The sequence below is a fragment of the Canis lupus genome, chromosome 22 (genome assembly GCF_003254725.2).
Source record: "Canis lupus dingo isolate Sandy chromosome 22, ASM325472v2, whole genome shotgun sequence".
Classification (NCBI taxonomy): domain Eukaryota; kingdom Metazoa; phylum Chordata; class Mammalia; order Carnivora; family Canidae; genus Canis; species Canis lupus.
Genome location: NC_064264.1, coordinates 28,328,101 through 28,344,363, shown reverse-complemented (window position 1 = coordinate 28,344,363; position 16,263 = coordinate 28,328,101). Strand labels below are relative to the sequence as shown.

The window sequence follows — 16,263 nt, the reverse complement described above, 5'->3', positions numbered from 1 at the left end:
AAAGGGCATCCATGTGGATTAAAGCACAACTCATTAGTCTGTCAGCCGGGCCTTTGGAGAGGCCAGAAAGGAATCCGCTTGGGCTTCTGCTTCTGCTTGATCTAGGAAACCTCTTTGATCCTTACTCTGTGATGCAACTATGCAGGAAAATTCAGGAATTTTTAAGATTCTTTTTTAATGGGGAAGATAGTACTTAAGGAAGGACCTTACGACATGATCTGAGTACAGATGGGGACCAAATAACATACCCTGTGATTTATCCTGTGGACAGAGCAGGCCTTGGAAAAGACAATCCAGGGTAGATCTCTTTGTATGAGTAAGGTCAGAAGGTTACAGTCCAATTCCAGCTTTCCTGAAATCAAAAGGTTATATCTATATGAAAGACAGCCTAGAGGATTTGTTAAGTTCACAAAGTCTTGTAACCCAGAAAATAAGATTCTGGTAAACCCAGAAAATGAAGTTTCTGTCCTTAAAGAGCTTTCACTTTTCCTCAATTTGTTAAGTCAAGCACAGAGAAGTAGAAGTTTGTGATAAAAGGAAGATGGCCACACCCCCCAGTGTGCCAAAAATGGTCCAGTTTATGCCTTTTATCTCGGTATAATTATCAATAGCACCTCTGTTCATTTTCAAAAGTTTCTGGTTTGTCACTTACAAATGATGAACCATTAAAAGAATTTAAATATGAGGTAAAGGGGAATCATTAATCCAGGCAAGAAATTCCAAGGCCCTGAGCCAAGGCAGTGTCATGGTGATAGGGAAGAGCAAACAGTATCCATTTCCCCTTTTAGAAGCAGTGTCCCCACCTCCTTTGGGAGAATTTCTCCTGCCCTTTGTGAGGTATCCCTGTGTGTCAATCAAGGGATAGGCATGTGATCCATGAGCCAACAGGACACTCTCCCAGGGTTTCACCCCTTGGGCAGAATGATAAGGTGAGAGAAGGAGAAACTCATCACTGAGCTGAGCACCTGAGCACTGAGAATCCCAATAATTGGGTCCTGCTACAGAGAACCCCCCAAAACAGCCCCTGTTTAGCTCTGGGTTAGCTCTTCAGCCTTCCTTTCACCCTGTGAGTTCCCCAGTAGACTTCCCATAAACATCTTTTTGGTTTAAATTAGCCAGATTTCCATTTCTGCTGCTCACAACCAAAGAAGCCCCACTACAGATACCATGGTTGTCAACATGCTTCAGGTACATATGGAGGAAAAGCAAGGCAATACACTCAAGAGCTTGTTCATCTCTTTCGTGCCGTATCTTAGCCATGATTTTTGTAAGTCAGCTTCATACTGTAATCTCCCTCTATCCCTTTCATATAGTTCATAAGATGCTGCATCTGCTTCGCAGCTAATTTTCCAATCATCGTGTGCGAATATATACACGGCAATGGAGTTTACTGTGTTAAAAGGCAGTTGTTAGTGTTGAATTTGAAGATTTGGCTTCTGCGGTGGGGAGTCTAAGAGCCCAGGATTTGTTTCCTTACCTCTTGTGGTGGTTCCAGACCACATGGGGTGGGGGGTGGGGGTGCAGGCTGGAGGGGGGAGGGGGGCTGCAAGCAAAAGGCTAAGACTTAACTTAAACAAAACAAACCCAAAACAGACTTCACAAACAGACCTTTCCCGGGAGATTATTTGTGAATGAGATGAGTGCACGTGAGAAACCGGAAGTTTTTATTTGGGTATTGTTCTCCTTTAAGCCATTTGAGGCATGTAGTGATGCCTCTGCGGTTGTAACAGGGCTGGTGGGTGCGGAGCAGGGACCTAGCCCGGGCTGCACACTCTTGCTTCAGGTAGGGGGAGCAAATCAAAGTGGGAAGGGCAAGACCGTACCCTGCGATTGGCTGAATTTTGATGCAGCATATACTCTAACGTCCTCAAATATAGTATGCAGGAAGTCTCCACAGATGCACTCTGCTGCAGTTCTTGAAAGGCAGGAACAAATTTAAACTGGGTTTTGTAAAAACAAATGACATCATTCCTGCACACTCTGAAAAGCTGCAGCCCCAGTGGAACATTTTCCCATTTTCCCCTTTGCTCTTTATGTGTCTGACTGCAGGGCTTCAGGTTTTTATGCTGCCCGTTTAACTGGCTAAATCTTGCAGGGAATAACCTTTCATCACTTGCCTCTAAAAATAATAAAATCCACGAAGAAAATATAGAGGCATGTAAAAGTTCATTTAAACTCACGTTTAATCTCCATGTGGCTGTTATCTAGAGACATGACAGCACATGGGAAGAATTCTAGTGATTTGAAAGAAACAATAACAAAAATGCTGTATTGAGGACTGTCATCATGGAAATTATGGCACGGATTTATTTTGGGTGGCCTTCATTGTACAGACAGTGTTAAGCACTGATGGTGGGGAGGACTAGGATTTCCATTTAGGGATTTTTCTGGGTTTGCATTGTTAGCTGCAAAAGTAATCAGGGATCCGTCATAGTTAAGATGGTCAGTTAAAAGCTATATTGAAATACTGTTCTAGATCTGCTGTTCCTCATTGTAGAATTCTACAAAATAGAAAAGATATGTGCATCTGAAAGTTTAGATGCAGCAGAGCTAGCTGACTTTCAAAATGTTGTCTAAGATGCTAGACACCTGGAAATGCAATATTGAATCTCAGACATACCAAAATGAGATGGAAATTTTCTTATCAAGAAAACATTTGTTTAAGCACTCTCCCTAGTCAAAGCATGTCCTGGGAAGTTCCCTATTTGTCAATGTCAGTCCTGTAAGAGCAACTGCATGGACACATACAGTGACAGCCCACTAAGGCTCCAAGCCTACCTACCTGGTTTTCTAAGTCCCATCCCCAAATCCCAGACCTAACCATTTGCCTTCCTAAAACCAATTTCCACACCTAATTCTGGAAACTGCTTTTCTTTATCAAATGCACTATTAAAATCTTTTCAGTTTAATTTTCTTCAATATTATTATTAGATGGCAAACAGAAATGAATTTCAAATGACAAGAGTGAATTTTATATGAAAAACTATATAAGATATCTTCTGAACTAAGGTATGCACTTAAGACCACCACCCTTAAAATTCTCAGTGGCATATTTAGGAAACAGAGGCAAAATGATGCCTGCCTTTCTCTCTGAAATGAAACCAATCCAGAGATCATCTTAAAGAGAAATGAAGAAACACGTCCATATGTCCATCCCTGCCCTCCCTCTTAAACATTATTTTTTTTTATATCTGGTTCTGTGTAGTTCCTTTGATCTTCAAACCCCAGAGGTCATCTTTGAAAACCCTACTTTTGCTCATGCCATTATGAATTAAACACTGCTACTGTGTAGACGTAAAGAAAGTCATATGCCAGCAATCGAGAATATCTAAAATAGAGATACGTTTACTAGTTAAGAAATACAAGGCATTTGATTAAATAAATATGTCTTTATTATCAAGGATAAGACCATTGGTTTATTTTCAGTGCCCTCTTCTTTAAAATTGCTCTCTCATTCTGAAAGAAAAAAATTGAAAATATTTTTCTGGATAGTTTTCTCCATTCTATTATCTGAAATTGTTTCCATTTCAAAAAAGATGCCCAACGAGGTCTTCTTATGGAACTAAACATAATTTCCTCTTGCTATAACCACTTTTTTCCATTAGAAACACTTTTTACATGTGGGAAGTCTGCTTTATACTCACCAGTTTGGGAACAGAAGAGAGAACTTCCCAGAACCTCCTTCTGAACTTTTAGCCTCTCTTCTTTCTTCTTACTTTGTCTTTTACCTCCCTGAACTGTTAGAGCTAAGGAAACAGAAATAGAAGCTTGAGGTTGTAGTGGTTGCTTGGACCCTTCCTTGAACCTTAAAAATTAAGAACAATTCTTTTTAAGAAGTAGGAATAAGAACACTACATGACAATTTCTGAGTTCTACTCACTCTGCTTTGAATTCTTTCCATGTTGAATGTTTTACACTAAAACTGTCTATGGAATTTTATTTCAAAAAATATCTTATAGGTACCTTAAACTTCGAGTTTAATCTTAAAAAGGGAGGGGAATATTAGGAGAAGTAAAGAAACCTAAATTCAATTTTCTTTTGCTGATAATTGCTGTGTAACTTAAGGCAACTTTGTTATTATAAAAATGCAATGGAAATCCTACCATTACTTAAATTTGCCCAAAATTTGGTAGAAACAAATCTCATAATACTGACATAACTATATATATATCCACTCCAATTCATCTGGCAAGCAAATAAAAAGGTGTTGTGAAAGGCATGTTTGAGATGCAAGGACAGAAAATCACCAGCAAAACACGAGCCCAATCACATTGCGCTTCTGCTCAGAACCTTCTGATGGCTTCCCATTTCTTTCAAAGAAAGCCCAATACCCTTGCAAAGGCCGAGGTTCTGCACTCGGCTCCTTCCTGTCTGACCACAACTTCTCCCCTCTCACCTCACTTGCTCAATTTCAGCCACACTCAACTCCTTACTGTTCATGAGACAGTCCAAAGATGTGTCAACTTCAGAACCTTCGCAGAAACAAATTCCTGTGCCTGGAACGATGCCCCTCTAGATAGACATGTGCTAGTTCCTGTGTTTCCTTCAGATCTCTGCTCAAAGGCCACAGTTGCAGGGAGACCTTCCCTGAACACATTATATAAAATAGCAGCCTCCTCTATCACTCATCAGCACTTGCTACCTCCAATATCCTTGATCCCCTGTAGCTCTCTTTATCTTTTCCAGAGCACCTACAAACATCTAACATTCTCTGTATTTGTTGATTTGTTTGTTGTCTGCCTTCCCTCACTGGAAGGCAAGCTCCATTATGGCACGGGCTTGGCTTTGTTCCCCAGTGTCTACAACAATACCCATCACAAAGAAGGGGCTCAGCAAATATCTGTTGAATAAACGAATGAAGAATTAATGAACGTTTGATGTTTAAATCCTAACATAATTCTGTACCTCTAAGACCTCTTTATTTTTGTATCTTCACAGAAAAATTATACTTATCTTTGTTCCTGAATATTGTTGTATCACTGAAGTTGTAATTAGACATATTTAACATTAAAATAAAAACCCGGAATTTTTTATATCGAAAATTATACTTTAATATTAGTGGCACTGTTTCAAATATGATACTCTTCTGTTCTTTCATTATTTTACATACTGCCTTCTTTCTTCTGCCCTTGCTTAAAAATTAACTAAAATAGTAGCGCTCACTGGTTTTTCCAGTGACCTGTTATACAACAATTTCCTTGATTGGTTTCAATCTGCGTTGCATTTGGCTCCAGCACAGAAAGCTCTCCTATACCTTCTCTTCATTCTTAATGTTTTCCTCATTCTTGTCCATGTCCCTGGAGCCTTTGAAACTATGAATTTTCAATTAATTTTTAAAATTTTTCTAACTTCTGTTTGCCATGGTCTTACCCTTACCCACTGCAACGCCTTCTCCCTCCCTGCTGGAAACTCTGCTCTTTGAGGTTATTCCAACTGTAATCTTTGGACAAATACAGTGGACCAGGAACCCTCATAGAAGTGAATTCTCATGAAACACTGAGGGAAGGAGTCCCTGATTTCGATGAATCATGTAAGAGATGTATTTTGAAACAAGCTGGCTTGTTCCCTTCCTTAACATTAAGTTGGAAGAAGCAGAAGTGTGTTAATTACAGAGTTAAAGGTTAACCTGTCTTTTCCTGTGTTTCTGGATTTTTTTATGTTTTTTTTTTTATTTTACTCCTGTGCATAAAACTCATTTTTTAAAGAGATAGAAACGTTGTAGAGCTGCATTGTTCAATACACTGTTCAATAGCCACATGTGGCTATTGAGTATTTGAAACCCAGCAAATGCAATGGAAGAACTGAAGTGTTCATTTTCATGGGGCATCTTTAATAAAGATAAGTTTCCCCCACCAAAAATGAAAAGAGCAGATGAACTTAGTCTACATCTATGTGTAGTCTACATCTATATCCAAAGCTCATATCCTTAAATTCTCTTGGTCACACACTTTATTATTCCCAGTGTTTTTCAGGAAAATTCCCCCAGAAAAGTAAAACTGGAGAAAAGTACTTTAACAGTAATTCTCAGGTGGTGAGAGAGTAATGTTTATCAATAGTATAATGAAACTAGGACTTTGTGTTAACTTTGGGTTTAGAATCTTGTACAGTGACTCTGCCACTACAATAGTAGAATATACTTACTTTCATCACTTTTGCTCACACTGTAAGGCACTTTTAGGTCATGATTCCCAGATGATAAGATTCAAAAGAGAAAGAGAAAGTGACCTAGAGGCCTTGATAACCTGATTTCTGAAATATAAATGTTTGATTACAGAAAATCTCAATTGTCCCATTTCCATCAATGCATTATTATTACCTGTGATGATTTTATATTAGTTGGAATTGAACACTGTCCTTAGCAATACTGTGGGGAAAATATGAAATTTCAGGCACCTCCAAATGAATTCACTCAACTTAAAATGTGTTTATGATACTACTATATAGGATTCCTTTGATTCTTAAATTTTCAATCTTTATAATTATAGATCCCTCTGTATCATGGGTGTTACCCAAGTTTTCCTTATCTTTGCTTCTTTGTATGTCTATATAGGACTCTCCTCTTTAATTTTTTTTTAATTTGAGTACAGTTGGTGCATGATGTTACATTAGCTTCAGGTATACAACTTAGCAATTTAACAAGTTTATACATTATGCTATGTTCACAAGTGTAGCTACCATCTGTCACCAATGTTATTATAATATCATCAACTGTGTTTCTATGCTGTGCCTTTTATTCCCATGGCTTATTCATTCCATAATTGGAAGCCCATATCTCCTACTTCCCTTCATCCATTTTGCCAAGCAACCCCCCCTTTAGCACCTATCAGTTTGTTCTCTGTATTTATAGATCTGATTCTGCTTTTTGTTTGCTTATTCATTTGTAGTTTTTTGGGTTTTTTTAGATTCCACTTAGGGAGTGGATTCATGAGGTACTTATATTTCTCAGTCGACATTTCACTTAGCATAACACCCTCTAGGTCCATCCATATTGTCTCAAATGGCACAATCTCATCCTTTTAATGGCTGCATAAGATTCCAGTGTGTGTGTATATTTATCACATTTTCATTATCCATTGATCTGTTGATGGACACTTAGGTTTCTTCCATGTCTAGGCTATTGTAAATAATTTGGCAATAAACATAGAGGTGCATATATCATTTTGAATTAGTTTTTTCATCTTCTTTTGGTAAATACTCAATTATAGGACTCCTTTTTTATTACTCTCTAGACATCAGGTCTCCAATGATGCCACACCAGTGAGTAGGATGTTAGCCTATAGCCAGAAAAACATGTCAAAAGCATAGGGGAAAAACACTTACCCACAACTCCACAGGGTTTATTCTGCAGAACATTATTCTTGAGATATCCCTGACCTGAACAAAACAAATTGAAAAGACAGAAACTACATTATCCCAGGAAAATTAGAATACACGTTGACGTATTAAAGATTCTGAGAAGTCCAGTAGCAAAGAAACCTGTTGGCTTCTTTTTAGATTTGGTGTTTCTTTGTGAATTTGGCCTTAGAACACTTTATTTTCTTACCTGACATCTCTGAATAGCCCATGGAACTAATGTTCCAGAATACACTTTGAGAAATCCTGTCTCAGCATTAAGATATTCCTAGGTATCAATTTCTTGTTTCTAAATATTCCAGTGATTCCAGGTCTAGATAATATTCACCAGATTCAGAAACCTTATCAATTCTACAGACTCTAGATTTGAGAGGGTTTCCAAGAGGTCAGTAAAATGGATGATTGATAATAGATAGATGATAGATAGAAAAATAGATAAAGTTTCACTGTGTAATATAAGAGTCCCCACTGAGAACTTCTCTAACAGTTTGTCGTTGCTTTGCCAAGAGGCTTGAAACATATTTGGGATCACAATTACTCATCAAGTTAGAAATTTGTCATTAATTGCAGATGCAATTAGCTTTATGATGGTTTCTTGTAAGTAGGCTCTTGTAGACAAGATATCCCCCACTGAAAACACCTGGAGGGTCTGTTACAAATAGCAGTTCTCAGGAGCAGATAAAACAGTAGTTTTATGATTTGCCTTAGTTTTTAGCTTGATTTCTTTGAGACTACAGAAATGAGCTCTCCTACGTGCCTTAGTTAAGGAAATTATCTGTGTAAGGACTGCCCATGAAACTATTGTGTGGTGAAAATGAAAAGTATCTCTGAAAGTCAGAAAAGCATCATTAACATAGTCTTCCCTCAGGAACAACACTACTTAATGGCTTCAAACAAATAATAAATAAAAAGGAAAGGATTTACATGGTGTCCAGATTTTCGAATTTTACAGTTCAGAAATATGTTTTATGTACCTAATAACTACTGTCTCCAAATCACTTTAATATGTGAGTCTCACAGAGAGTGCCTTTATCTGCTTCACAAATTCTTCTCTAGTAAAGATCTCTGGCTGTGCTTTTAATCTATATTTAAGAAATTGAAACCAGGCTATGGCAGTGATTGTATGAGATAGTATTGTATAGAAGATGAACTTTAGAGTCAGAAAGACATAGGTTCAAATCCCTACTGTAACAATCATAAACTGTGTAGCCATGGAAAGCTATTTAACTTTGCTGAACGTCATTTTCTCCATCTGTAAAAGGTATGAGTTGGCACCTACAACAAAAGATAGTTAGGAATCTGATAAGATAGTGTATGTAAAGCATTTATAACAGGGCCTTGAAAATAGTAAAACGTATCCAAAAATGTGGATTATTACCCTAAGCTGTTATTTTGGTGTAGGAAAACTTTCAGAATTATTTTTCTCTATATATGGTTTCTAGAATATAATATTCAAGCATCCATTCTTTAAGCTACATACTACATGGATTCTGTTCCTTTATTCAACAAATACTTTGGTCACTAAGGATCAGGAAATAAAAAGTCTTGAGCCATGGTGTAAATAATAGCAGCACATCACAGCAAGGATATTATGAGAGAGGTATGATCACAGTGGTGTGAGAGACAAGAAGAGAGTGGTAAATTCTGCCCAAGTACAGCTTGGTCTTTTTAGAAAAAAAAAAAAAAAGAAACAGAAGATTTGTGCCCTAAGGGACCAAGGGAATTTGCCTGGTGGAGGAGAATGGGAAGAGTCTTTCAGCAGATGTATCGAGAAATGAGATATGCAGTGGGACTAGATATCCATTTGTGGCTTTAGGGAGGAAGGACAAGAAGAACAAAGTTCAACATATCTATATAAGATGTTGGAGAACCAAAATTGGTCAGACTGGAAAGAAAAGGGAGAAAAAAGTAATTAAGTCATTAAACATCTACCAGGTGCTTTATCTACACCTTGGCATCTAAATCAAATGACGACACTCTGAGATAAGTAGTATTATCTCTGTTGTGCAGGTGAGGAAAGTGTGGCTCGCAGAAGTTAAATAAGTTGCCCAAAGTTACATAAAAAGAAATTGAATGAACTTGGCTTCCAGCCCAGGTTTGTCAGATGACAAGAGCCCATGCCAGCCTCTATTTTAAGCAAAGGGAACCAGCAGGGGTCTTCAATCAAGGAAGTAATCTCATCAAAAAAAAATTTTTTGAAAGGAAAGTATCATGACAGAATGTAAAATGATGGGCTGAAGGGAGATGAGTCTGGGGATTGGGAAATAAATTTGAGATTATTGCAGCTTTGAGGGGAAAAAATGAGGAAGGACCCAGAGAGCCAGCCCATGTGCAGATGGAGAGAGAAACAGTTCTTAGAAAGGCTTGGGTACCAACTGAATGTAAATATACCTCAGAATAAAATCTCTGAACCCAGACATGATAGAATGTATGTGAGGGAAAAGAGGGGCTTTATTAATATTCATTAAAATGTTTTATGTTAATTTGGAAGAGCAGAACCAAACACATGGGATTATGTCACCCAAATCTGTGTTACTCAAAGTATGGTCCAAGACTGGCACATAGATTTACCCAGGAAATGATAAATTTCATGCCCCACTTAGGGCATTCTGAAACAGTCTGCATTCTAATGAGATCTCTAGGTCAAAGAAAAACTAATGTAAGAAAACTAAAATTGAGAGTAATAGAGGAGGAAGGTGTCAGAGAGAAGAGGTAATTTTCTATAATCTATAATTTTTATAATCTATAATCTCTCAAAAGCATCCTGGTTACCAATGATTTTATTTTATATTACTTTCATTACGTTAAGAAGTTTCTAGAAGAAGCAGCGACAGGTGCTGACATAGCCAAGATGTAAAAGGCAGATGCTCCTTCAAATTCAGTACTTTATAAAAGACTGCCAAATCCAAGCTGTAACCAAATGATTAGGTAGCATTTGATCTGCTCATTTGGAATGTCAGCAGAGCTAATGCTTACATAAGCTCTATGCTGTCTCATAATGTCCTTCAGTTACCAGGAAAATAGAAATCCAAAAAAGAGTCTACTTTATCATCATGACTGCCTGAGAAGGGGACAGAATAGAAAGATCTTAATATAGTTTCTGAACATTCACTTGGTTCATTGAATACATATGTGTACTAATGTGTATGTAGGTATGTAATGTCTTGAACACTGTCCTGAACTTACTATTCTATTCTCTAATCACTATTGATCCAGTCCCAACATTGTACCCAACAGTTCATGAGAATCAGAGCCAACACAAGCAGGTTTGTAGGAGTCTGTAAGGAAAAAACAGTGATAGATCTCAGAAAGGCTATACCAGCTAAAACTCTCTACCTGGGATTTGCCTTCAAATCTCTTCTAGACCATTACCCCAGTGATTTGTACCAGACTCTGCCCCCCACCTCTTCTACCCTAATGAGCATTGGCATCCTTTGCATAAAGAATACTGGGACTATGTATTCTCATTGTCTTATAATATGATCCTTTAGACATGATGGAGAAATTGAAATACTTCTTGGTTCAGTAGGAAAATGTATACATCTTAAACTGTGATGTGAGGCAATGGTGTTCAGATCCCTTCTCTGGTCAGAACACCCACATTTCTGTGGTGGCAGTGTCCTGAAGAACTTATGGTTCCCACTGCAGTTTTCATCATCATCATCATTGTTCGTTAACAGAGGTTCTGAGGGGTGTCTAAGTGGCTCAGTCAGTTAATCATCTGCCTTCAGCTCAGGTCATGATCCCAGAGTTCTGTGATTGAGCCTCACATCAAAATCCTTGCTCAGTGGGAAGCCGGCTTTTCCCTCTCCCCACTGCTCATGCTCTCTCTCAATCTCTCTCTCTCTCTCTCTTTCTCTCTCAAATAAATAAATAAAACACTGTTCTAGGCTCTGAAGCACAGATGGGAACAAAACCACTGCTCACATGAATTTGACATTCAAGTGAACAAAACAGATAATGAACAAATAAAAAATGCTACCATAAAGTAATATCTAATAGTGGTAAGTGGTAATGAAAAAACATAGTATGATGCACTGGGAAAGGCCATAGGGATGCTGTTAAATCAGATTTCTCCTAGAAGCTGATATCTAAGCTGAAATCTGCGTCAAGAGGTTAGACCTGGGAGGAGAACAATTACAGGCAAGAGGACCTGCAAAAGGAAAGCCTTTTGGGCAAAAGCCCATTAAGAATGTTTAGAAACCGGCAAGAAGGTCAATATGGCTGGGGCAGAGTGAGAATGAGGAAGAGTCAAAGAAAATGGTCGGCCTCATGCCAGACTATGTAGGGCCTCGAAGCACCTCGAGGGTCACAATAATGTCACAACAACAAACAAATCTTTCACTTACTAAGACAGGTACTACACTAATAAGACACATACATTATTCAGTCTGATCCTCATAATAATCTTGTATATGGTATCATCATTATCCCTCAAGAAGATGGAGATTTGGAAAGATTAATTAATATGACCAAAGTTGCACGGCTACTAACTGTTAGAGCTGAGATTTGAACCCAGGTCTGTCTGACACCAGAGGCCATTATACTTTTCATAACTGTTATTATAGTTCTCTGGAATCAAAATTTACCTGAAGTTTATTGGTGGAAATACTTTTAAGGTTCAATATGTTGATATGACTCTAGGCCCTTCTAACTTTAATGGAAGGGTAGAATTGTATTCTCCAGTCTTCACCGCAATCAAATGTTATTTTTGGTCATATTTTTCATGCTCTTGGTGCAGTAAAATTTACACTGAGTGGTCAAAGTTCCACAGTAATTTTGTAGAAGAATCTAAGGTATAAAATAATCAAATTTTTATACCATCTGATTAACTACTCATCAGACTGAACAAACAATAAGCCAAGCTATACAATGGCTAAGACATTTCCATGTCAAAAATATTTCATGTTAGCTACTGAATTTGAGATATGATGTTCAAAATATTTGGTACTTTCTACCACTTCCTAATTTATATCATTGTTGTTAATTTGTCTACCTGCTTTTCTAAAAGTATCTCACAATACATGTATCCCCTCAACGAGGTCTATTCCGTCCATACCCATCCTTTCTCATCCCATTCTCCCGTATAAGAACCCTTTCTAGTCTCTTACCACCCATTAAAATCTGGCTGTTTCTTTCCAACTCTACGTTCTGCTTCATCAATGGACCGTGGACAGCTTCATTCTGTCCTCTGCTCTTGGAGACCTGACTTTGCTCACTTGCCGCCTTAGATTAGAACACCAACACTTCGTTCTGGCCTCCCAACCAACTAGTATCTCCTGCTGACCAGACTATTTCTTAGACTTCTTCAGTTGGTTAAATAACTTCTAACTCATGCACAACTGATTTATCTGCCATCTTTAGTAGTAGGTAGTATCATTTTCAAATCTGTTTACAGGAATTTCCTCAGAAAAGCTTTGGAATCTGAGAACTCTGAGACACACATTTTAATGACGTGAAAACCTAATTTAAAAAGTAAAACCCACTTAGGACAAAAATAAACCAGGTAACTTTTCTTTCCTCTAATGCCTTCTGTCCTACAGACTAGTACATTTAGAGCTAGTTCTTTGAAGAAAGTTCTGCTCAAAGGGCAATAAGTTGTTGTAGAATCATTTTGTTTCCCATTAAGCCAATGATGACAATATTAAGCTTGGCATGATCTTTGTATGAACACTTTCATAAAAGTTCTGCTCAGGAGGGTTTAAAAAAAAAAAAACAGACTTCTCTTATGCTGCTTTTCCATTGCAAGTGGACCTATTATCCGAGGGCACATAAGTCAGCTCTAACGTATCACAGGTTTTTTTTATTGTTATTTGTTTTCAGGATAACAGTGTTTAAAATACTCTCCAACAATTTCTTGGATTAATATAGTCTTCAACAATTTGTTGAACTGCAGAAGCTGAAAAAATTCTGGGCTTGTAAAGAAACTGCAATGTCTAAAACTCTCCAGAAGCATTCAGAATGACAGGGCTCTTGACCAATAAAATGTGAGATTCAAGGAACACATTGTCACGACTCAGCAAATAATAAGGAGCAGGTATAAGTATGACATCACTGAAAAACATTCTCATTGGCAGTTCCGCTTTGTGCTGGTTACTGTTCTATTTGTGGAAGCAGCAGCCTTATTCAAATTAACCTTTTCATGCAGAGGGGAGGAGGAAGGTGGTGAGTAATACACTGCAGTCTTTTCCCTGAAGGTGATGTGCTCTCAAATTCGCTTTACATTGCCTTTGAGCAGACAAAATAAAAATAAATTCAGCTGTGGCAGTGTTTCACAGGGATAATAGCTGCTTGAATTAGATCAGGTCAGTGAAAAGGAATGGAATAGAAGCTGTTGCAGAGTTGAAACAAATTTCCGAATTTTCTCTTTGCTTTTATCCCCCATCACCACCACCACCACCGCCCCCTTATTATTTCTCCACACCTCATTCCTGGACGCAACTACTGTACAGATCGAACTCAGTATCCCTCCAATCAGCCATTGGAGGGAGGGATTTCTTTGAACACTAACACCTCTAGCCTGTGCCATCAAGGGGTCTAGCAGACAGGTCAGATTAACGGATGGTTTTCTGGCATTGTACAAATACTCAGGAGTCTGGAGCTGGTGAGATAATTTAATCACATTTACTGTAGTCTGTGAGGAACTGTCATTCTCTATCCTGTTACTGTTATATAATATAGGGCCTCCAGCTACATCAACGATACACAGGAGAACCCACTCATTTTTAACTCTTAGTACTTTGCTTTAACTTAGGAGAGTTCCGATGGAGGGGGCAGTTCACGTATCTATTCCCTGGCTAGTTGGCTTCTAGAACTTTGTGCAACTTTGCTTATGTTATTTTATGTCTTTCAAACTTCAGTCTCACTCTCTCTTGTCATGAGCAGAGATCATTCAGGATATAAACCACATAAAACTTTGAATCCTGCTTTAAAGAAATTGGCTCTAGTCATTTCTCATTTCCGCTATTTATATTTTATTCCTTTCCCTCTTCACCTCTTCCTTCCTACCTCAAAATCTCTCTCTCTCTCTACTCATCAAAGACCAAAAACAAACAAACAAACAAACAAACAAACAAAAAAAAAAAAAAAACAAGTGGCAAAAGTCTACAGAAAATTGAAAATAAGCCTATTATCTCTGCCACAACATGGGATGTCTTAGTCTGTTTGGACTCCTATCACAAAATATCACAGACTGGGTGGCTTATAAACAACAGAAACTTATTTTGCACAATTCTGGAGTCTAGAAGTCTGAGACCAGGGTGAGGTTCACACCCTCTTCAGGTGTAGATTCCTCCTTGTATCCTCACAAGGTGGAAGGAGTTAGGGAGCTCTGTAGGGTCTCTTTTATATGGGCACGAATCCTAATTATCAGGCCTCCACTCTCAGGACTTAATTCCTTTCCAAAGACCTGGCTTCTAAGACCATTATCTCTGGGGGTCAGGATTTCAACATATGAATTTGGGGGGCACAAGTATTCAGACCATATCATGGGGTTAGGCAGAAATGGCAATATTTCAGATCAGAAACAAATCACTACATGCAAAGAGCTAGCTAGCTGTCTTTGCTCCCAACTCAGGACTCCTGGCTGCACTACTATTATCTGGCCTCAAAGAGGTGTTAACCTCTAAGATCTTACTGCTTCCCTTGCTCCTCCACTAAGAATATCAATAATGTTGTCATCAAACGTTAATGACAATGTCACCAGAATGACAGTAGGTGTTACTTTCCCATTTGACCTCTTGCAACTTGTTGTGCCTCTCCATCTTACCATCCCTTGAAATTCATCTGGACGTTGAAGCTGTTAACCGGATTCTGAGCAAAACTATACAGACTCAGAAAATAATGGCTTGTGTGAGGAAGGTTAAGGCACTAGGTTTTCATCACTGCTGAATAAATAATGTAGGAGGAGGCAGGACGCAGAGAAGCCCTGGGAAGCTGGTTGGCCGGCGGGAAGCAGGTGTGTGCTGGGGTGATGAGCAGAACAGAGACAGGGAGGACGAGGCAGAGGCTGCCCACATCCATGCCACCCTCACTACCTGGCCCTGCCCAAACCCTGCCAGCTTTCTGCCAAGAATCACCCAACTGCTCAGCTCTTCCATGGATAGCTGCCGAAATCCCAGGAACCAGGTGTCTGGCGCAGTTTCTAGCACAGCTCTCTGTATGTCGCCGGAACCCACCCAGTCTGGCGTGCCCAGCTTTCCATATTTTGACTTGTTGCAATTTTCCCTGCCTAGGCCCAACGCTTCCTTTGAAATGAGACCGGTCCATGGCCTACCTTGGCAAACCGCTCTCGGAGAGGAGCTCAGAGGTTGCAGACTTGACCTGGCGTACCGTGCACTTTCAGCTCATTATGCCTGAATGCTGCATTGTTTCTGTGCTGAATGAAGTTTTAGAAAATGACTTTCAGATGTTAGATTCCCATTCTGGTGCTGTTTTACCCCCCTTGCCATTTATCATCTCATAAAACTCATCATCTTTGTTTGGCTCTGGACAAAAATGAAAAGACTCATAAAACAGCATCCTAGGTGAGAGGGACAGATACCAATTTGAAATGCTTCAGCTTAAGACCACTACCAAATAATTTAATTATTGCCCTTCCACTGTACTTACCTTTTTAGTTTGTCAGTGTGCCTCTTTTGCCCAAGCTCTCTAACCCTTTGGGTTATTTTAGGCAGTGCCCACAAATTACTGTGACCGTCTTTATCTGAACTCTGATCAGAAAACCGCCTAGTTCTCCTCAGGTTTTTTTTTTCCTTTTGTCCCCCCCCCCCACCTACCACCCCCCCACACTCCCCCCCCCCTCTTTAAACCAGAAAAGTAGCTGCTGAAAGCAGAACAGTTGCCATGGCAACCTCTTGGCAGCTTCCTCCGCAGCGAGTAACAGTGCTGATTTCCCGAGGAGACTGGGTG

At 38.9% G+C, this 16,263-nt stretch overlaps 1 protein-coding gene and 1 long non-coding RNA gene across 6 annotated transcripts in view; one reads left to right on the top strand and one right to left on the bottom strand.

Annotated features, from left to right (window-relative positions):
* The window catches only part of LOC112655928 (uncharacterized), an 80,163-nt gene extending 72,787 nt beyond the window's left edge, over positions 1-7,376 (bottom strand). The window contains exons 1-3 of the long non-coding RNA XR_003133964.3: positions 7,321-7,376; positions 3,645-3,746; positions 249-352 (exon numbers count right to left, since the gene is read on the bottom strand). This is a non-coding gene — a long non-coding RNA (uncharacterized LOC112655928). The remainder of the gene's footprint in view (positions 1-248; positions 353-3,644; positions 3,747-7,320) is intronic.
* Positions 1-16,263, top strand: part of KLF12 (KLF transcription factor 12) — a 590,647-nt gene that overhangs the window by 1,955 nt on the left and 572,429 nt on the right. For 3 of the 5 annotated variants that reach the window (XM_025441138.3, XM_049099279.1, XM_049099276.1), the window contains exon 1: positions 13,430-13,518. The exons of 1 other annotated variant lie outside the window; for it this stretch is intronic. The gene's annotated coding sequence lies outside the window, so the exon portion shown is untranslated. Of the gene's footprint in view, positions 1-13,429; positions 13,519-16,263 lie in introns of those variants that run through there. One more of the 5 variants, XM_049099275.1, reaches the window with a different exon arrangement.